Source organism: Eublepharis macularius, chromosome 1, assembly GCF_028583425.1.
Source record: "Eublepharis macularius isolate TG4126 chromosome 1, MPM_Emac_v1.0, whole genome shotgun sequence".
Lineage (NCBI taxonomy): Eukaryota > Metazoa > Chordata > Lepidosauria > Squamata > Eublepharidae > Eublepharis > Eublepharis macularius.
In genome coordinates, this window is record NC_072790.1 from 114,558,624 (window position 1) to 114,581,994 (window position 23,371).

The 23,371-nt window shown below is 39.7% G+C and overlaps 1 protein-coding gene across 5 annotated transcripts in view; it reads left to right on the plus strand.

Annotated features, from left to right (window-relative positions):
* Positions 1–23,371, plus strand: part of AKAP7 (A-kinase anchoring protein 7) — a 138,184-nt gene that overhangs the window by 109,746 nt on the left and 5,067 nt on the right. The window lies entirely within an intron of this gene.

Here is a 23,371-nt window from a genome sequence, read left to right on the forward strand (position 1 = left end):
CTGAGCTCATTAAGCCTCCATTTGAACCCCTGGCTACCTGTGACCTTAAGTTTCTGTGCTTTAAGGTAGTTTTTTTGGTGGCCATTACTTCGGCTCATAAAGTAAGTGAATTAGCGGCCCTTAGACATGACCTGCCTTTTCTGAAAGTTCATCAAAGCAAGGTGGTCCTTAGGCCTGATGTGAAGTTTAGATCCAGAGTTTCCACTCAGTTTCACACGTCTCAGGATATTGTCCTACCCATCTTTTCCCCCTCACCTTCGGATAATGCAGAACGGGCCCTTCATTCTTTAGATGTACGCAGGGCAATTCTTTTTTATGTCCAGAGGACGAAGCCTTTCTGAAAGGATAAACAGCTATTCGTGTGTTATGCTGGCCCTAGGAAAGGCAGAGCAGCCACGTCTCAATCTATATCAAGATGGGTTACTATGACTGTTAAGACTTGTTATTCACAGGCTGCTGTACCTTGCCCTTTGGAGGTCAAAGCGCATTTGACAAGGGCACAGGTGTTATCTGCAGTGTTCCTGAAGGGGATCCCACTTCATGACATCTGCAGAACTGCGACTTGGACCTCTTCAGAGACATTCGTTAAGCATTACGCCATGGATACGCTGGAGAGAAGAGAGGCAGCATTGGGTCAGGCTGTTCTCCATTTTCTTTTTCATTAAGGAACATGCCCACCTCCGAAGTAAGTTGCTTGTAAGTCTCCCATGTGGGTCTGCACAGAAGACGGACAATGAAAACAGGGTTGTGCTTTCCGTAACTTCTGTTCATTGACGTCTTCTGTGTAGGCACACAAACCCTCCCTCCTGCCCCGTTGTGTTCCTCTATTCTATTGGGGTGTCGGCAGCACAGGAGAAACTGAGGGTGAGGGGGCGCCGCCGCCAGATGGACGTTTTACTAGAAAAAACATTCTGGTCGGCAGGCCTGCGCGTGCACAGTCCCCATGTGTGCCTGCACAGAAGACGTCAATGAACAGAAGTTACGGTAAGCGCAGCCCTGTTTTTTTCTTGTTTGGTCATAACTTCTTCCTCTGAATTCTCACCCGGACAAGTAACTTTATGTGGTATTTTATATTCCATGTTGAACTGAAAGGAGGTTGTTTTGGTGGGCTTCTTTCCAAGTAGAATTACTAGTTATGACTTATGAATATGTCTCCAGATTAGACATGGGCATGAACCGAAAAAAATGAACCGTATGATTCATGGATCGTTGCATTCCACGAACCTCCACAACATTTTCCCAGGTCACAAATCAGTTCGTGGTTCGTGGAATTTCAAACACCCAGTGCCAGCTGCTGAAGCTGGCACCAGGCATTTGAAACAGACAGCCCTCTTCTCCTGCTGCTCGTGGCGGCAGGAGAGCAGGGCTGTCACTATCACACACCCCCAAGCTAGCTTCAGCCTGTCACCTGAAGCCAGTGCAGTGTGTGTGAAGCTGACAGCCCCGTCGGCAGGAGAACAGGGCTGTCAGCTTCACTCACCCTGCACCGGCTTCAGCCCATCGACTGAACCCGGCACGGGGTCTGTGAAACTGACCGCCCCCTTCTCCTGCCATTCATGCGGTTTTTTGCTTCGTATTGTGATTCGTGCCCACCTCTACTCCAAATACAATTATGTCTTCCTTAATGGTGAATATAAAGGTGAATATGTATGCTGACAAAAGGCTGAGGAGCCTTTTCATCAGGAGCAAATCCTATCATGAGTTTGTATGTAGAACATATGCTTACTTCTCTCACTGAAATCAGTTGGGTTGCCAAGTCTCTATACCCTCCGGGTGGGGGAGGGGAGACCCAGCACTTACCAGGAGGATCTTTGGAAATGATGTTCTCACATTGGTGGCAGGCATGCTCCCACACTTTGTGCTGGGTTAATTCAACCCAATTAAGGCCAAAAGTGCCCCCTGTGAAGTATGAGAGTATGCCTAGCACTGGCACAATGATGTCATTTGAAGAAGTGACTCACCCTGCAGGGAGCGTGCCCACTGCATGCTTACCCTGGAGTTTTTTTGCCTCCTAGGCCTCTTCCCCACCCCTTCCCCACCCCCACTGGCCAGATGAGAGGTGGGGGGGCAGAGGCTGGGAATGGGATCCCTACTTGGATGTCATGTTTACACATGCTGACAGAGTAGACTCACTATTTTCAATGTCGTATTTGGATTCATTGCTTTTCATTGGATAATTTCAGACGGGTTACCATGTTGTTTTGCAGTAGAAGAGCAAGGTTTTAGTCCAGTAGCACCTTAAAGACCAGTAAGATTTTCAGGGTATTTCTAGAGTTAAGCTCCCTTCAAAGGGACTTTTACACTCAAAATCTTATACCCTGGAAATTTGATGGTCTTGAAGTGCTACTGGAGTTGAATCTTGTTTTTCATTACACAGTTACAGTGATTCATATATACATTCTTAGCACTTTTTTTCTCCAAACAGCTTGTGTTCCTTAGATGCCCTGAAAAGGATGAATGAAACTAGTTACTGCCAGAAATATTCTCTCCTGATTTAATGACTGGTTTTTACTTATGCCCTCTAGATCTGTGTTAAGCAGTCATGTTTAATTCATTTGTACTTTAGAATATGGGTCATGTGTTTTTCCCTTACTCGTGATTAGACAGGCTGACAGTTTCTGTAAAGATAAGACATGCTTTGTTACAAAATGGAGATTAATCCATTAACATGCCTGCTACAGTTTTACAGTCAATCTTGTCATATCAGGTAATTTAGGAAACTGCTGTTTTCTTCTCAGTGTGCTATTTTTAAAAAAGAAAACACCAGTATTTCCTTGAAGGCACCATCTGATTTCTGTCCCTGGTTTGGCAGCAAAATGATAATGCAACAGCCTTCAATATTTCTAAGACATTGTGTTCTGCTCATATTGTTTGAGAAATCAAATATTAAAAAATAGCCCCTTGCTTGTATGTGTTGATGACACTGAAAGAAAGTAATTCTTGTAAGAAATAGCACAGCTATTCTTAATAGCACTGTTTTTAAAGAGTTGCAAATGTGAAAATATTGTATATACACCATCACAATAGCTATTCCCATGCCAATTATTAAACCAGCAAGATCAAGCTACCTATAAACAAGGTTGCAATCTGTACTTGGGGGTGGGGAATCCCCCAGTGGTCTGATGAAAAACAGGCTCCAAAAAGTGCAGAATGTTGAGAGTTAGTTCAAGAAAAAAATCAGGGAATGGAAAATTAGCTTGCTGAAGCCCCTGAAAGTTAAGATATCCTCGAATATGAGGTTTTGTGAGAAGGGTGGATTTCCAAATTGTTTCCCCTTCCCCTCCAGATTTCTTGTAGCCTCCCTATAGGTCTATATAATTATGCTTAGTTGGCAGTAATTGAGATCAATGAGACTTCCAACTATAAAATCTTTATGAACTTCCACTCAGGCCCAAGCCTGAGAGCCAAGCTACAGGTGATGAATTACACTTGCCTGGCAAGTGAACAGACTCACGTGTATTCCTCCCTGTTCACTTGCCAATGGCAAGTTTCTGCTTGCATTCCACTTGATCAAGTGGAGCGCAAGTGAATGGCAAGTGAACAGGGAGGAATACACATGAGTCTGTTCACTTGCCAGGCAAGTGTAACTCGTCACTTGTAGCTTGGCTCTCAGGCTTGGGCCTGAGTGGAAGTTCATAAAGACAGTGTTCTTTTCCCAAGATTTCAATAGTTTCAATGGTTTCTAACGTATTAACAGCATGGTGATTTTAATGTTTTAGTTGGTATTGTAATTCTTTGTATTATTTTATTTTTGTTGATCTATTTTAGCTGTGTTGTAAGGCACCTTGAAAACTATGATTTAAGACCCATTGTAAATGTTTAAAATAGAAACTGGATTTTTAAACTGTTTCCCAAGCTCTTCACTAAAGAGGTTAGAAAATCAGTCTCTTTATCAGTGTTCAACTAAGATTTCAAGATCTTTCTTTTTAAAAAGGCATTTGCCCGAGTAGCGTGTTTATTGGTGGTTGCTAAGTTTTTGTGTGATATGTTGTTCTTTGTGGTTTGTTTTAATAGTATTTGTTAATCATTTGCTTTGAGCTAGGTATGGGAAAGTGGTATATAAGTATTTTAAATGAACGAATGAACTAGTGCTGCTATATGATCCTTGTTAGGTCCCATATTCACACATTGCTGTGGAATATGGGAATTGCTGACTGTCTGAAATGGATCTAGGGTGCAAACCTCCAATTGGGACCTGGAGACCACCTGAAATTATAGCTACTCTCCAGCCAACAGAGATCAGTTCACCTGGAGAAAATGGCGGCTTGGTGGGTAGACGGTATGACTTTATGCCCCACTGAGATCCTTCACCCCCCCCCCCAAACCGCACTATCTCCAGTTTTTCCCCCCAGCAAAGGTTCCTCAAGCCTGTCTGCACTGAATGTTTTAAATGTAAGCCATCCTGTTTTAGATGAAAATTGAGCTACCTAACCTATAGGCATCTCTTCTACCTCTTAGCACTAACTATTTAATTTATGTAACCATTTCTAACCCATAAACTATTTAACAAGATACATTTGAGAACAAGCACCAATGAGCCTTTTCTTGCTTGTAATTATTTTTCTGTAGTTGATTACATAACTACAGTGGGAAAACTATTTTTTTAAAAGATTTTTATTGGGTGAGTAAAATTTAATATTAAAATTTTTTTGATTAATATCCTCATTTCCATATTCCCACACCCTTTCCCCTCCCCCCTTTATCTCAGACTTCCAACAGTTTTCCAACCCACTGTCTAAATCTACTACTTATATCTCTTTTTCTTATTCATTCTAATATACTACTAAAATAGATATTATATGTTAAACTATAAAAAACCTAATATCAAATTAACAATTACAACATGTTTCTAACTTATCTCTTCTCCTCTTGTAAAGATCGCCCTCTCTTCCCTTCTGCCAAATTAATAGTTATCTAGCACCCACATTTCTCCCTTAGTTTCCCCCAGTCATTAAAGAATTCCTCTGGATTCTGATCTCTCAGCTTTCTTATCATTTTGTTCATTTCTGCCATGTACAGCAATTTTTGTATCCAATATTCAATAGATGGTACTTCTTTTGTCTTCCACTTCTGAGCGTATAGAATTCTCGCCGCTGTTGTCATGTAAAAGTGGGAAAACTATTTAATGTTAATTGCCAATTCAACAGGATAGAGAAAGGAAAGCTATGAAAACCAACTAAAATTTTGAACTGTATGAACTTTAAAGCTTAATGATATGAGTGTAACAGCTAGGGCATAGTGATGCAGCACAGAGATACATTGATAGAGAAAGCTGCACCTGAAGTCATGTTACTATTACACTTTTCCACCTCTAGGATTTGTAATATGGTTGCTAACCTCCAGGTGGGGCCTGAAGATCTCAAAGAACTACAACTGATTTCCAGATAACATATCAGTAACTCTGGAGAAAATGGTTGCCCTGGAGGGTAGGCTCTATAGCATTATACCTTGCCTTCCCAGGCTCCATCCCCAAATCTCTAGGAACTTCCCAACCCAGAGTTGGCAACCCTAATTTTAGAAACATTTTAAACTTGTTATTACTCAGGTATTTTGCATGATTAAGCACCATCATAGGTGGGAAAGGGGGAATATATTTGGGAAATAGTATTACTGTTACCTGGTCCCCATAATAAAAGTGACTTTCTCTTTCTGTCAGCTATCGAAGCTAAAGCATTTACATGAGGACAAAGAGGTGGAGCTTTTTCTGTTCATCACGGCAAGGCAGCTCGCTTGCTCTCTTCTCTTTCCCTCCCCTCTGCGTGTGCCTCTCTCTCTCTCTCTCTCTCTCTCTCTCTCTCTCTCTCTCTCTCTCTGAGTAGAATGAACAGTTTCCCTTAAGACTCTAGACTGATTTCCAGTTTGCAGTTTGGGGTATATACTTAAAAGAACAAGGAATAAAATAAAGCAGTAGATGCCATGGGCCAGCTCTGCTGCTATCCTTTCACCAGAGAGGAAGAGAAAATCAGTAAGTCTGGCTGCTTTTGTGCCATGCTGGGGTCTTTCTGAAGGCTGGATTTGGCTATTTTAGAGTGCTGTTTACAGCTGGGAGAGGAAAGATGTATTCTTTTGGGGTGGGTTTTAGCATTAGATACTGAATGGAGAGAGATGGAAGTTAAATGGCTGTGTATTTGTTTATATATACATGCATTCTTAGCATGTTAGATTTCTCAGTAAACTGAGATGAACTGTATTTGTAAATGATTTTCTCTCTGAATTATGGAAGGCTATTTCTGCTACCACAAATGATTAAAGGTAGTGTTCTACCAGTGCATCAGGGTGGGTGGTGGTGTTTATTTAACTTATCAGGTGGACTGTATGGGATAGGACAGAATTTTCATGTTAAAGGCTGACATCCATGAAAGACAATGCTTATTAGCAGTAAGCAACAGTCATGGAGGTCTGAATACCTAAAGATTTTGCATTTGTATTTTAAAAATGAGAAAATAAGTCATTGGCACTTCTATCATAATATATGGCAGTATGTACTTCCCTAGCAACTCCAGAAATAGAATCTTCTTTTGGAACAACTGCTAGGCATTTTTTCAATTTTAATTCAAATTTAAGAAAGTAAGTTATCCCCCCCAAAAAGGTTTTAGTTTTGTGATATCACTGGAATGCTGGAACCTTTAAAAATTATATGCTTCAATGTGTCGTTTGTCTCAAGCTTGGCCACACAATGAAATATTTACATTGGACTTTTTATTCATTGAAGCATTTTCAGCCTTTCTGTCAAAAAATCAAGCCAGATGCCAGTCATACTGTTTTCAAATTTAGTTTTTAATGATGTTCATATGATGAGGTATGTATATTTAGACCTAGAAATCCACCTCTTTTGCATCTGATTTGTATTTTCCACTCCTAGATGTCTGCCAGGAAGGTGTTTATGTACAGATAAAATTAGCTGTAATCATTTAGCTTATCAAAAAGATTAGTAAACATAGTCTAACTCTGGAAGTTCCCCCAAATTATCCACTTTAACCTTTCTATTTGTAATCCTAAACTATTAGCTCAGTGAAAGAAAAGTACATAAATGTGGAAAGATATCTTTTAAATCTGCCTTCCAAACTTTATAACTTTAACAGTATACTGATAAGGAACTGAAGCAGGATCAACTTTTGCAGTATTCCGAGAGGATGGGTTGGAGGACTCAGTCTAGAAAGTGTCTGGAAAGACCAGTCTTGGAACAAATATGCCAGCTGTAGTTAGATTTGCCAGCTCCAGGTTACTGGAGATTTGGGGGGTAGAGCCTAGAGAAGGTGGGGTTTGGGGAGGGAGACGCCTCAGCAGGATATAACACCATAGAGTCCACCCTCCAAAGCAGCCATTTTCTTCAGGGGAACTGATTTCTATGGCCTAGAAATAAGTTTTATTTCTGGGAGATCGCCAGCCGCCACCTGGTGGCTTGCAACCCTAATTGTGGTCCTCAGTCTGGAGAATGAATAGCCAAATAAAGCAGGGTAGGAACCACAGTGGAGTGTGGCTGGGGAAGAAGTGAGAGAGGAAGAGTAGGAGGTGTTTCCTATTCTGAGCATACAAGGCTAGGTCAAGATCTTGAAATCAGAAAAAGGGAGGAAAAGGCTGTGGCTGAGGACTGACAGGGTTTCTAATGCAAATGCGTCATTGTACAAAAAACTCAGCTAGCAGAAGACTCAAAATAATTAAATAACCAATCGTAGCTCAGGTCATAATTGGCCAATGAGGAGATACTGGCCTAGGTAATAACAGTTTAACAAGCTGTTCGGAGATTCGTGTATAGAAGATAAGGATGATGGTTACCTCTGGCTGGTTGGTGTGGTCATGAAAGCACAATACTTTCATTTCGAAAAGATGTTTCTAAGTGTTATTTCTCCTGCACATCACTTCTGCGTGCTGTACAGTAGGCAGAGCTAGGCACTAAACATAATAATCATTTTGTGACAAGAAATATAATTTCCAGCTTTTAGGTTGATTGCATTCTACAAGGAGCCATAGAAGCAGTTCTTCTCTGAAGGTGTTTCTTATTCTCTCCTTGTAGTTCTTCTTCCCAGCAAACTATAGTAGGAAGTGAACAATAATGGAAACAGTATTTAGACAATTAAACCTGTGTCACACAGTTTAGGATTTTTTTCACTAACTGTGAGGGTATACAAAGGGAGGAAGTCTTGTGGTAAGGTAAGTTATATCAAGACAGGAAGTAAAGTATGCTCATATGAAGAGTAAAGAGTACATGAAGCAAAGTCTCACAGTTCTAGGTGTACTTGGTCTCTCTCAGGTGGTAAGCCCATGTCTGGCCTTTACTTCTTCCGACTGCAGGTGTGTGTATGTGTGTGAGTCCATGGGGGAGGTTAGTATAATAGGAGGCACAGAATCCTCCTTGCTTATAGAAAACTAGCATGTCAGAGAGGTCTATTTTAATGACTTTTTAAAGATTATTATTGATTTTATGGTTTTATGATTAATTCACTGTGTTTTATAAATGATGTTAGCCGCCCTGAGCCCATTTGTGAGAAGGGCGGGGTATAAATCAAATCAAATAAGTCTAGGCTAGAATTTCTCTCACTGATGTCTAGCTTTCTACGTACAGGGAAACGTATATGGAAGAGCATTGCATTCGTAGTCTGAAGCAGTACAGTCTAGATTCAGGTTTACCACCTCAGTAACAGCTCAGCTGGTATTCCATTGCCAGAGTCAACAGGGATTATTCATCAAAAAGGCAAGGCTGGAATTTGCACTTGGTAGCTGATTCAGGGAAAGGAACAGAAAAGGCTGGATAGTAATTCACAGACAGACCTGTGAGTGTAAAACAGCCAAAGTGCTTTGTGTGAATGGAAGAACCAGAAGCCTCTTCCTATGTATCTTTGCAGGGGCTGACCAAGAGGTCAGGCAGCCAGAGGAGCTTCTGCTGTGTTTTATTGCAGGGGAGCATAGCCACTGAAGAGTGGGTCCTGGATGTTTGGCTAAAGAGGAAACATTACTGAAAGAGAAATTCTGAGGGAAGAGTAGACACAGAAAGAATTATGACATGTCGCGGTAGAAGTAAATCTTCTGAGTTCAAGTGAGATATGATAAAATCCTTCATGAGGAAATTCCACAAGTGGGTGTAATTTTCCCCAAAAGAGACCATTTATGTACTCTTGCAAGATGTTCCTGACTTTCTCATGGCCGGTGTAAATTTGTGAAACAACCCTTGCTTAGTAATTACTGCAAACATCTGATCTAGGGGGGCAACAAGGAAAGTCAATTGTGAACAAAAGTATTATTTAAAGACATTTTGAAAACAACTAATTGCAACTTCAGCTGTTACAAAGCAATTACAAAATTGTACAGTCTTTTGCATCACTAACATTAGGACATAGTTAATTTTAACCTTTATTTTGACACTTAGTATATAACTATTTTAAAGAATATACTTGTCTGTTAAGGGCCCTGCTCACACTGTAACATTTGAAGTGGCTAGGTGTGTGCTGTTGGTCACCTATTCACTCTGAGTGCCATGGCCAATCAAACCTCTCCATTTTTACCACAGTGTACACCTGTGACTTTGAGGACACACTGCCTAAGGCAGAAAAAATGTTACCCCATGGTATAAAATATAATAATAAATTAAGTAGTTGATAATCTTCTCCCCTTTAAGGGAACCCTCGAAATCTGCTCCCTGTGGCAGTACTCATCCTAACACTTTTTTCAATAAAAAACTGGCACGTTTATCAGGCACTCAAGTAGGTCTGTAACATATGGTCACAAAAATACAACATGTGAAGTGGTTGTTTAGAATATAGTATTTTCAAAGCACTGCAGCTTCACAGCACAACTTTTTCGTTATTTTTATACGGAATCCTTAACTTGGAGGCGAGGATTCAAAGAAAGCATTTTATGTCAGAGGGGGAAAGTATGTGGCAGGAATTAAATATCTTAATACTACCATTTCATACTTTTAGAATCAAAATATAAATTCATGTGTCTGTGTGTGTGAGAACTTTTAGGTGTTTCTGTTCATTAAAAGTTCTGACTCTGAAGAGCCAGTTTACATCCCATTGTTCTAGTCATGCTGCTTGCCAGTTTTCTGGTGCAGTAGCTGAGTAGCAAACACATAAGAATGCACACCTACTAGCTGTTAAAGTTGTGGAAAGTAGGTAGGTCAAAGATACTAGTGAGAGGATATCAAAGTTGGATAGTATATGAGAGACTGCTGCATTTTTTTACAATGTAAACTTTTAATAATTTATTCACCCAGTGAGTCCAGATTTCCTCTCATTACTATTTTGGATATTGTATGGGGTCAGCTGCCACATCCTCAAACTTACTGGGAATCCAGGACACAGAATGGGTGACACTAGCATCCCAGACCTCAGCCTTCAGAGCTCCTCCCCACTTGCTTACCTTTCTACAGTTGCAGAAATTAAGGCTTACCAGCTTCAGTCTCTGCCCTAGTGCTGAAAAGAAAGAGGAGAGATTGGCAGTCTCATAGCTCAGTGCTGCACTTGTGATTGGGAACATTTTTATTACTGTGTTTATAGTCTGCCTTTCTCACTGATCCAGAGGAATTAGTCGTGTTAGTCTGTAGTAGCATCTGATGAAGAGAGCTGTGGCTCTCGAAAGCTTATGCTACAATAAAGTTGGTTAGTCTTAAAGTTGCTACTGGACTCTTTCTCACTGAGACTCAAAGTAGATTGCATGGTGTAAAAACTGTAACAGAACTGTAACTGTGTGGAAGGAGGAGTAGGGAGGAATATAGAGTAGGAGTATAGAGTAGGCAAATGGGGGTGGGGAGGAGGTTTGCAGCAAACTGTTAAATGGATTTGTAAGACTGCAGAGTAATATTTTATTTCTGAACAGGAAGTGGCATCAGGGCCGTTTCCAGACGGCCCCCCGCCTCGCGAAACGTCGCGCGTCGTCGCGCGTCGTTGCGCAGAAAACGCGAAATATCGCGTTTTCTCGCGCGAGTTTTGCGCGACGTCGCGCAAAACTCGCGCGAGAAAACGCGATATTTCGCGTTTTCTGCGCAACGACGCGCGACGACGCGCGACGTTTCGCGAGGCGGGGGGCCGTCTGGAAACGGCCCAGGACAAGGACTTCAGGAAGCTCATTAACTTATCAAAATATTTATACCCCTCTCCTCCTCTTGGCTCAAGGCACCTCGCAAATAATAATTAAAACATTAGAGATTAGAAGGATACAACTCTGTTTAGGATTGCACTTTTCATCTTATATTTATTTTATTTTCACTAATGAATTACTGTACCCTTATGAAAAATAGTAACTAGGATGAATAAATTGGGCTTTTTAATTGCTTGATCAAAGTTATCAAATAAACTAAATTTGGAAATTAATATGATTATTCCCTTTATACATGTCTACATTGTGTAAATGGGAAAGAAAGTCAGAGGAAGAAGATGATACTATCTCTTTGGGACTAATGCTGTTTAAGTAATTCATAGCTAATGTGAAGACAGGGCTAAACAGTAATGTAGGCAGATTTGCACATGGAACCTTATCCAAAATTCAAAGCACACCATGAAGGATTTTTAAAAGTTTTCTTTAAATGTGTGATTAGGCAACAGAATTAGAAATTGTATTAAGCAGATATGAATGCAGAAATTAATGCACATTGAGACAAAGCCTTCTTAGCTTCACATATATACTATTGGAATATAAATATACAGAGCAGGCATTTTGGAATTGCAGTAAAAATTTTACTGAAAAATCATTCTAATGTGCTGCAATGCTTGGGGTGGGGGGGATTCAAGTTCAGAAATTAGCAGGCAAGAGGATGAAAACTGAAAATGCTACAACACATTTGCAGTGCAATCCTGAGTAGTTATGCCCTTCTAAACTCACTGACATCAGTGGACTTAAAATGGTGTTAGATGCAGTCTCTGTATCAGGCATCTGATGAAGAGAACTTGATTCTCGAAAGCTTATGCTAAAATAAAATTGGTTAGTCTTAAAGGTGCTACTGGACTCTTTTTAAAATGGTGTAACTGCTTAAGAATGCACTGCAGTTATATCAAGTGCATTACTACTCATCCTGTTCTCAAACATGATTTTATAGAGCAGGACAAGGTATAAAAAGGGGGAAATAAGACTCTGGAAAGACTGTACTGAGTAAAATCTTAACTTTAAAAATGCTAGAATTAGCAGTAAGTTTCATGTAGACAAAAAGAAGTGTTTCTTCCTGTAATGTTAAATAATTATCTTACAGAGTTCATTGTCAAGATTCTGTAATAGCTTAGATGTACTTTTTAAAGGATTAGATGAATTATGGGAGTATATTTCTAACAATGACTAACAACACAATAACAACTGATGAATTCTCCATATTCAGAGGTGCTTTTTTATTTGTTTAAATTCTTACATAACGTCTTATAGCAAGCAGTCTCTCAAGATGATTTACAAAAAGTATAACATAACAATAAAATATCACTATAACAACAGCCATGTGGCGCAGAGTGGTATGCTGCAGTCCAAGCTCTGCTCACAACCTGAGTTTGATCCCGGCGGAAGCTGGGTTCAGGTAGCTGGCTCAAGGTTGACTCAACCTTCCATCCTTCCAAGGTTGGTAAAATGAGTTCCCGGTTTCCTGGGGGTAAAGTGTAGATGACCGGGGAAGGTAATGGCAAACCACCCCGTAAAAAGTCTGCGAAGAAAACGTTGTGATGCGACGTCCCCCCATGGGTCAGTATTGACTCGGTGCTTGCACGGGGGACTACCTTTACCTATATCAACAGTAAAGAACAGCAGTAAAAACAACAAAATACAAAATCTTTTATCAGCAGCTAAAAGCACTGGAAAACAGTTCTCTTAAAAATTTTGAAACAGAATTTCGTAGTTTAAAAGGACAATTCTCCCTCCATCATTAGTAATCACCACATGCTTGAGAAAACACAACTGTTTTCACTTGATGCCTAAACTCATGAGAGAAGGTGCTAACTAAAAACAGCAGAGGGGAATTCCACAGATGAACAGAGAAGATCCTGTGACTTTCCCTCATAGTTACCCACTTCAACTCAGGGATAGGAGGAGATACATGACCACCTTCTTTAGAGTGAAAAAAATGACATTCTCCTTCAATAAAGTATTCAGCCCGTCCTGGATCTAATTGGTTACACCCCTTGGCAAACCAAAATAAACCATATGGGCAAGAGTCCAGCATAGAATGGCTGTCCACACCTCTCCAAGCAACTTGTCTGCATCACTGGCCCACAACAACTTAGATTCATTGAAGCAGTTGCAGCTGTGCTCGGTGAGAATTTACTTTGATTATTTCTGAGTAACAAATGTAGGGAAGGATGGTTATCGTCGTCATGCCATGCTCTCAGTAGAGATTTTCAGAGGCGTCTTTCAGGCCAGTTTGGAGACAGAATGCCCAATTATATCATTCATGGACTTTTGTCTCATCCAGTAAAGCAGCTTTTATCTTACACTCTCTCTGAAAGCTTTTCAAGAGAATGGGGAGGGATTTAGGAAGCTGCCTAGAACTCAGCATTTCCAGTGATGCTAGAAAGAGTTCTTTCTGGCTAAAGGTGACAACTAACACAGGAAAACAGTAGCAGGAATGTTGTTTGTGCAAATCTGGTTTGATAAAATAGAGCAGAAAAAAAGCTTTTGCAAAAGGGCACTTGCTCTAAGCTTTTCAGTATGTACAGCATTATTTTTTATCTCACTGTGCAACTTTTTTGCATTTTGTCTATGCCTGATTTATTTTATACAACATCTCAAGGCCATTATATACAAGTAAAGTGTTTTTTATAACCTGGGATAAATAAAAGGTTTCCCAGCTGTTGTTTTTCTCAAGGTTTTAATTATTTATTTTTATCATAGCATCCAATAGGCCATACAAAAACAAGAGAGGGTTAAGATATAAAAGGAGAATAAACTTTTTTTAGTTTACCTCTGCGTTTACTAAAATAAAGGAAGAACTCTTGATGCTGTTTGTAGGCACATTACTTGCCAAGGCGGTTTGGAACACTCTTATCAATTTTGATTGCTGCAGACAATGTTTGAACGCTAGTTAGTTTACCAGATCAAGAACTGAAGCCGGAGACTTTTTCATTGGGAATAATGGACGATCAGTTGGAAAATGGTGCAGGTGCTCCCTTTTTATATATGATTACAGCAGCAAGACTGCTACACACGCAGAAATGGAAGAGTTTGACACTGCGTACAACAGAGGATTGGCTGATAAAGGGGTTGGATTGGAATTAGCAATGATGGCAAAACTTACTGTACTGACTATGAAGTCAGTAAATTTGTTGATGAATGGAAACACTTCATAATTTTTTATATGAAATAGGTAATAATGACCTAATGGTTTCTGGATTTATGAATTAAGCAGTTTGGATATTAGAAAAAAGAAAGCTTTTAATGATTACTTAGAGTACGTGTAAATTTGAAGCTCATACCAATATTTATTGCAGAGAAAATCGGAAGCCTTTTTAGTTTATATAGTTTGGTTTTCTTTTTTGTTGTTTCTTTGTATTATTAGTATGTGGTGTTATTTCTGTATGTTGGTTAGTTGTCTGTTATTTCTTTTACTAGTATTTTGTGTAACTAGTTTTTAGGCTTGTTCTTGAATTATATAAAATTCTCAATTAGTATCAGTTACAGAAAACAAAAGATTGGGACAAAACTAGGAAAGAACTAAAACTCAACTGTGTTGTACAAATGGAAACTAAAGTTATGATAAGTGACTAGATAGCAGAGTGGTATCTTTAACAGGTGTATAAAAATGGCAATTCAACACAAACAGGTTTTCTTCCTCCTGTATGACATGCCTGCCTGCTAAAATGTTCTGTTCTACACCACTGTACAAGGGAAAGTCCTCTTCTTTTTTTCACCAGGAAAAGTTGAAATCAGGCAGAAAGCTGGATTGGAATCCAGTATGCAAAATCAGCCTCTTTAGTGTTATAAATACAGAGTTATAAATCAGTTTCACCCTGGCGTATTATTTATGTAATCTGCCCACCACAGGAACAGAAGAGTAGTGAGATGCTCATAAACGTCTATGTTAGGAGTTAGAAAATAATTTCCTAACAGACTGGGGACCTGTGAGAAATGGGTGGGGGAAGGGAGGGATAAATTATTGGAAAATCATTCCCACTTAAGCCGTATCTTATCCTGCAGGATTTTATAATTTCTCCAGGGCTTAAGGAGACTAATTTAATTACAGGCTACAGATAGACTCTAATTGCAGTCCTAAATAGAGTTACACCTTTCTAAACCCTTTGGCTTAGACTCTTCATAGGACTGCACTGTAACTCAACTGAAGGCATTGCTTACTGGAGTGTTTAGAGTCTTAAAATGGCTTTGACACCTAGGTCCAAACAACACAATACTTTTGGACGAGTAGGGCTGGAGTAACATTAAAAACCATGCATGCACCCCTCCCCCAACAAAACAAATAATGCCCAACCAGGACTGCCTCTGGTCAGGAAAATGGTGCTGAGAGGGGAAGCTGGAGGCCCTTCTCCCCCCTGTGCTGTGGTCCCCATCCAAATAGGTCCTATGGAGTTTAGAAAGTAAATTCCCTGCAGTTGCTGTCTGCCTGCAGGGAAAGTAATTTGGGCTGAGAAATCAACTGGTATCTAAATGTATTTTGTAATTTGGATCCTTGAGAAGCTACTGAACAAACAGTCAAAAGAGAGCAAAGATACTGATAAGGTCGAGAATGTAGGTGGTACTGCAGTCCTTAACCAAGTTACATTCTTCTAAGCCTGTTGACTTTGACTTAGAAGGATGTCATTCTGTTTAGGATTGCAACATAAATGAACCGGATTTTTTGGGGGGGGGGGACTCCATTTGTTGTCAGCACTCCTGACCCAGCCAAGAAATCAAAAGGAGACTGATGGTGCATTCCCAAGCAGAGCTACACCTTTCTAAGTCCATTGTAGTCAGTGGCTTTAGAAAGGCCCCACTCTGTTTGGGATTACACTGTCTTAAAAATCATATGTAGTGGGGTGGGGAGCTGAAGTGGGATCTCTAACCACAGGACAGTGGAAGAACTAGGTCACACAGAAACTTGGTAACTGTAGCTAGCAAGTTTCAATGAATCCTTAAATATTCTGATCGAAAAATGTGTAGGAGCAATTTTTTTTAGCATAAAGGCAGAATTCATCAACTGGCAGGAGGTGGGGAGGGGCAACAAGAAACTGTTGGTACATGTATCAGGATAAATAAAAAACAAACTTTGAAAGGCTATGCTTAAAACCTGGATGAGTCTCTGCAATTACAAATGAGAAAACCATAGCTCTGAGCAACTGTGCCAGCACTGATAAGCACAGCTACAATTTTATTGTGACTTTACAGTGTGTATCCTAGCTTGTAAATGTAGACAAATTAATTATTGTATTGTCGAAGGCTTTCACGGCCGGAGAACAATGGTTGTTGTGGGTTTTCCGGGCTGTATTGCCGTGGTCTTGGCATTGTAGTTCCTGACGTTTCGCCAGCAGCTGTGGCTGGCATCTTCAGAGGTGTAGCACCAAAAGACAGAGATCTCTCAGTGTCACAGTGTGGAAAAGATCTCTGTCTTTTGGTGCTACACCTCTGAAGATGCCAGCCACAGCTGCTGGCGAAACATCAGGAACTACAATGCCAAGACCACGGCAATACAGCCCGGAAAACCCACAACAACCAAATTAATTATTATTAGATCAAAAATTATTACCATCATATTTGTATTTCTTCCATAATGATGTATACTCTTTAGCTGTTCTTAGTTAATAGAAACCGTACCTGATACCTCGCTGTAAGTACCAATTACTCGTAAAAAATTAATTTGTTCCTAATTCTATAGCCAATCATACATTTTAACACAGGGACAACTCCAGATTGCATATGTGATCAGCCTTGAATTATTTCTCCTTTCTAGCCATATGATAGCTCTCCTTGGTCCAGATGACATCAACTGAGAGCATCCGATGACCCTCTAAATATAGCAATAAAATATTTACAGTACAAGTCTGGGTTTTTTTTAAAAAAAGGAAAAATTTTATTCTCTCTTATTTCCAAATTATTGTGCAGACTAAGATTCGCACCCCAAAGATTATTATCACATTTATCTAGCACTCTAACCACATTATCTTGTTGCTGGAAAATTGCAGTATTTCCTCAGCCTGCAAATTTCAACAAGATTTGGCTGTAGTCTACAACATCTAATCCACAATAAATGTGTCAGCCTTTATGGTGCCACAGGACTCTGTTGTTTTCGCTATAACAGTCTAATGTGACCACCTCTGGAATTTTTCCAGCTGCTGGTATGCGTGTCATGAACATCTGTTTGTTAGTATCTGTAACACTCTTGATACCAAGTAACATAATTCTTTCCCCTTCACATGCCCATGATATTTTGTGACTTGAGATTTTATTTTACTCTTCTCAAGTGTATTAGAGGTCAAGTATTCCTCTACTGTTCAGTTCATTTGTAGGAATATTCATGAACTTCTTCCCCTCTTTTTTGTTTAGTTTTCTACAGTGTTTATGCTAACTGATGTGCATATTCCTGCTTCCTTAAAAAAGCAATAAACAGTAACTTGGTTACCACCAAGTCCTAAAATCATCTTGGGACAACTTGATGTGCTACTAGTGCTCAGTCCCAGTTAGCTTAAGCATTGAGCTAACATACACCTATTATTTATTAAACAGATTTTTATCCCACTTTTCCATACAGCTTCATGTAGCTTACAAAAACAAGTATCCAATTTATCAAAATTAATTGCACAGAAATAATTAATTTAAAATAATGATTATAGGAGGACAAAAGAGATCAAAATGTAGAGACTCAGACTTCAAACTTAAAATGGCAATAAATGGACAATAATTTAAGCAGCAAATTAAATCATCCACAAAAACTAAATCATTTAAAAGCATGGTAAAACCACAGCTACTCTTACCTAAGCAGAAGGGGACATAACAGCATTCACCTATGTACAAGTAAAAACAGTGCCCAGTATTGATGGTAGTTGCTGATAGATCCAGCAAAATCAGTAGGGTAGAATCCTCCTCCCCCTTAGAGGTTGCGAGAATGACCAACGTGATTTCTGTAGAAAACCGACCTGAAAACTGATTGAACTAGGTTCCATAAAACCAGTCTCTTCCAGAAGTACCTCAGTACCTGTAATTCAGCTGCCACTAGTTCTGGAAAGACTCCTACCGAAGGACAGATGAACAGCAATTCCAAAAATAAGACGATCTAAATCCATCTTAAGAAGTGAGCTGTGGCTCACAAAAGCTTATAACCTACCACAACTATTGTTAGTATTATAGGTGGTACTGGATTCTTGCTCTTTTCTAAATCCACATGGTGTAACATCACTGCAAACTATTAGGTCCTGGCCAGTAAAGTGTTCTTGATTTCTTAATCTTGGTACCAGTATGCATGGATCCTACTATGTTTAATAGAATAATAAATTATATCATTGATGTGGCAATGAAAATAACAGTATTAAAAATTATAGAAGCACTCCCCCTTCCAAATAGATCACTCTCAGCTCTGACAGGGACTACTGATTGAGGGTAGGGAAGATTTGATGCCTGGATGCCACTCCGTCAGTGGGTGACCATTGAATGTAATCCCTAGATGGTAGGCATGAGTTCTGAGTGCTGCATCCTTTTGCAAGTAGAAGCCCAGATTCATAACTGGGAACTCATAAAATCAGAGTGAAAGAATCAGTGCTGCTACTGGTGAAACCCTTGGCGATATTCAGTATCGTAAACATTTTTAACATAGATGCTCTGCTTTGGATTGAAGTCACTGATGCTGCTGTAATCCTTCTCATCTCCTGCAAAAATATAAAGCCAGGTATAATTTGGTGATTTTTTAAAAATGCTGTGAGACAAAGAAGTACACACATTAGTTTGTAGTATGATTATAACTTAAAAGATTAATTTGAGAAAATGTTGTCTAGGCGGAAGCAATACAATGGACAGCAAAAGAGAAAGTGCTTCAGTTTGCAAAGCCTGATGAGTTTGTGCCTAGTAGATGGCATCTGGGAAATAAGGAATAAATGCTTCAAACAGCAAACTGGAAGAATTCTGGAGAAGAGCTGACAAAATAACAGCTGGAAACAGGGATTGGAAGGGACATAAAAGACACTCCTCTATCACTGGAGCTATTTGCAGTACTTAAATACAGGCACAGCTTGCAAGCCAAGGACCAGTAACCACCCTTGACTATTGTCTTCCCATCTCCAGTGCACTATAGTGTAATTCATTCCACACTGTTTTATTACATCTGCTTCCTCACATTGTGTTGAGCCCTTCAGCGAAGGCTGTCTATGGAGGCACTTTGCATTCCTGTAGTGAATGGTTACTTATCATCACCATCTGAGTTGTTCGCCCCTGCCTAACTGATTTTACTAGCCATGAAGAGCACAGGTCTAATGAACAGGTGTTCTGCCTCACCTCTCTAAGAATCCTATTCACATCATTAGAACAAGTTAATTGAAAAGTATCCATTTGAACCTGGCAGGTAGACATGTCAAGAACATTTAATGTAACTAGTGCTAATGCAAACTCCAAGGTTACTTGGATGTGAGGAATTTTATCTGCAATATTCCTAGCGAAAGATCTATAGAGGGTTTCACTGTTTTCTCCCAGAGGCCAATTTGTGAAAGGCCTCTAACTATCCTATCCTTACTATCTTATCTACCTTGAGTTCCAGTGAGACAGGTGGACTATAAATAAATAAATAGTGTCATTTGATAGCTCAGTGAAGATGCAATGGTAGCAGAGAAGTATAATGCTTCAAAATAGGCTTTCAACTGTCTTTGGTCAAATATGGTCCAAATTTTTCTCCACTGTCACTCTAACAGTGCAATCCTAAGCAGAGTTACTCCAGTCTAAGACCATTGTTTTCTATGGGCTTAGACTGGAGTAACTCTGCTTAGGATTGCTCTGTAATGGTCTTCCTTTTTGCTTCAGATGCCCTAGTTCCATTGTGGACCAGTAAGCCAAGCAAGCTCCAGTGGGAGAAAGAAGATGCTTAGGAGCAATTGCTTCAATTGCACATCTGAGCTTCAAATTCCAGAGGCCCATAATGTTAGTCAAAAGACCACCAAGTAATGCTCTATCTGTGACAACGGATTGCATGAGCAAGGCTTCATTTACTAAGTGCAAACATATTTACTTAAGTCATGGTTTTGTGTGTGTCCCCCACTCGTAGTTATTTACTTGGACAAAAAAGGGTTAGATGAATGGCAGAGTATCCTTGCGTACAATATATTTGATTCAGTCACTCCAGATAAATAGAGTATATTGGACTGCAAGATCATGCATAGCGTGCCTGCCTTAGCAGCATCCTTTTGTAACAGTTGCAGATGTTTTTCATTTCATACTTAGAGCATTTAGATGATTCCTTGGAAAATCCACACTTTCTTCTCCTGTGTATCAGTGAACCATCTTCTGGAAAGCTGTATTACATTATTTGAAATAACACCCATTGTAGATACTCTCTACAGTTAAGATACTATTATCTTTTCCTATCTGTGCCACTGTTTAAAGTTGCAGAAAATACCACGTTTCCATAGAAATGCAAAATAGCTGGCAGAGGCTAAGGGCTAAAATGCTAAAGATGCATGTGGAGAAGGGAGTGGAATTGAAGTGTTTGAAGTCAGTGGATGTGTGTACCGAATCAGAGTGAGCAGGAAGAGCAGTCCTTTGGTTGAATGAGATGAAAAGCTTCTTCAAATAACAGCTTGTAATATTAAGGAGCAGTGTGATATGTGTAGTGCAGTATCTGCAAGAAGGGGGACCACAGAGACTCAAAGGACAGGGGAAATCACATCCCCCCCCCCCGAACATGCTGCTACCCTGTTTTTTCCTTCCCTCCCTTTTGGTGGCTCCTCCTCCCTTCCCCTGCTGGCTCTTGCTCTGATTTCCCTGACAATTATGGTTGCCACTGCTCTAGTGTTGGCCTGGGCACTTTTGGGGGTTTCTTCAGAAACACAATATGGCAGTTGAATGCTGTTTTTTTAAAAAAAAAAACCTGCATATGTGTAGACATTGTTTCTTAGCTATTATAGGGGTTTTCTACACCACCATTTACTTTTTTTTAACCAACCAGATTTTTCTGCAAATGGTTTATAGCACTAACCTGCAGCTGTGGCTGATCTCGTTTTATGGATTTTTAATCTCCATGGGGACCAACATTTGGCTATTAGATATAAGGCTTCTGTGGTACTTATTTTACTGCAACAAAACCTAGAAGTAACAGGATATAGGATCACGCTTGACAACCTCCTTCTAGTATACCCAAGCACAAATCACACAAAGTGATCTGTTGCAAACATACTCTTAAAGAACCTCACAGCAGAGATAGGTAAACAGAGAGTAAATTAAGCTCACTAAACAGAGAGTAAATTAAGCTGATTTAAAAGTTGACTGTTTTATGAAACAACACAAGTTCTTACTGCTCCAAGATGAGTCACAGCAATATTTTTAACATCAGTGTTCTTCATCAGAATATGAGCTAAGTCTGCCTTATGTTTTCTTATTGATAACGCTACAAATCTGTTGTATCGTGCTCATCAGGCTGCACATCATTCTGCTATAATGAGATAGTCTCATCATGACTTTACAAACAATGGCAAGAGCATACAATGGCCACATGATTATGGTATGATAAAGGGCCCCCTGACTTTTTGTGCTAATTTAGATATTGGACGAGGTTACAGACTCTGCTGTTTTTGGTGGGGTGGGGTGGACTATCCGTTCTTAAGTGACCCTAGAGCTTTACATTCTGCTGGAAAACTGAATGAACAGACATGATGAATATTGTGGCATGGTGTCACACATTCACCCAGGGTTCTCACATTAGACTTTTAATATGAGAGCTTTGGGCACATGTAAGAAAACATAGCATAGCTTTTAAAATATTATTTACTTACAGTTAATTTTCTCATGTTCCACATATGAATGCCACCTGTGACATGCTAAGAATCTATTAAATAAACAAACTAGTAATCCCAGTTTTTGAATCATTCAAAATAACTATGTGTAAATAAGGCAATTTGCATCTCCACAGATCTGACCACTTAAAAAGTATCTTGTTGCTTTGTATAGTATTAACTACTGAAGGAAGGCCATCTTGACTTTTGGGGTCAACGCTCTTGTGTTTACCAAACAGAAACAGAATTTTAGAACAATGAATGTACTTTAGAGCCAAGCTCTGAATGTTTTGCTGTTTTGCCTTACACTGCCACAAGAAAACATGTGTTGTGACATCTAATTAATAGTTGCGTGGCTTGTATAATAGAGATAAAACAGTAAACCTGTGAAGTAAAGGCCAAGGGCAAAGGGGTCTCCTGCTTGTCCTGCCCCCCCCCATTCAAATTTGGCTACTGTGTAGGACAAAAAGCTACATTTGGTTGAGCAGCCAAGTGTACTCCTACCCCACAGCCCTCCTCTTGCTCAGTTAGTATCATTTTCTGTAGCATCAATATTCCTTTGATTGCTATTTCTGATCAGAGAATTTTTAACAGGTACTCCCTTTAATGATAATAGGAACCAAAGTGTACCATGAGTGGGTGCCTAGAAGAAAACGTGCCTGGGGAAAACCAGATTTGATTTTAGTAAGAGTTGCATGGTGTTCAGTAAAGTGTGATTGTTCCATGCTTCAATCTCCTGTGGCATCATTTTACAAAGCTGGCAGTAGCAAATATTATTCACTTCCTCCCTTCTTTCCCTTTCTCACCCCAAGCTTTAAATGGGCAGTCAAAGGTCATGAACCCAAATACATTTCATTCGCAGTTTGGAAGTACCCTCAGTTCAGTAAACAAAACTGAAATTTCCCCTCTAAAATCAGAGATAATACATAGATTGTGCTGCAGGATACAAATTCATTATGGCCAGTAGACATGTGAGTTTTTAAATTTATGCACTACAGCTTCATAGGAAAATAAATATTTAATGGGATGTGTTATGTATTCTTATGTGAGTCATTGACTTACGAAGTATATTACAATTTAATATAAGGTTAATATGAATATCAGTTTATTAGGGATCTATGGGACCTTAGTGTGCAGTATCCAGTTAACTGTAGAAACGTAACTAGGCTATGAAGTTGTTTTGTTTTTTAATAACTATCTGCTGGTTAAGATTTATAGGACTTAAGTATAATTCATATTTTTATCCCTGGCTCTTTCCCACAGTGATATCCTATCCAGGCTTCTGGGCTACACACACTGAGCTTCAGCAATGCTACAGTATTACGTGCTCCCAGATTATTCCGTGTGCCCAAGATGTACAGTTTAGGAGCAGGAAGAAAGCTCAGTGACAGTCAGTTGGGGACTAGGCAAGCAAATAAGCAACAAAAGAGCCAGAAAGCATGAGGATCTGCCTTCCGGCATCCCTTTCCTGCTTCCCTTAAGCAAGCTGTTGGCAAACTGAAGCCAATGCT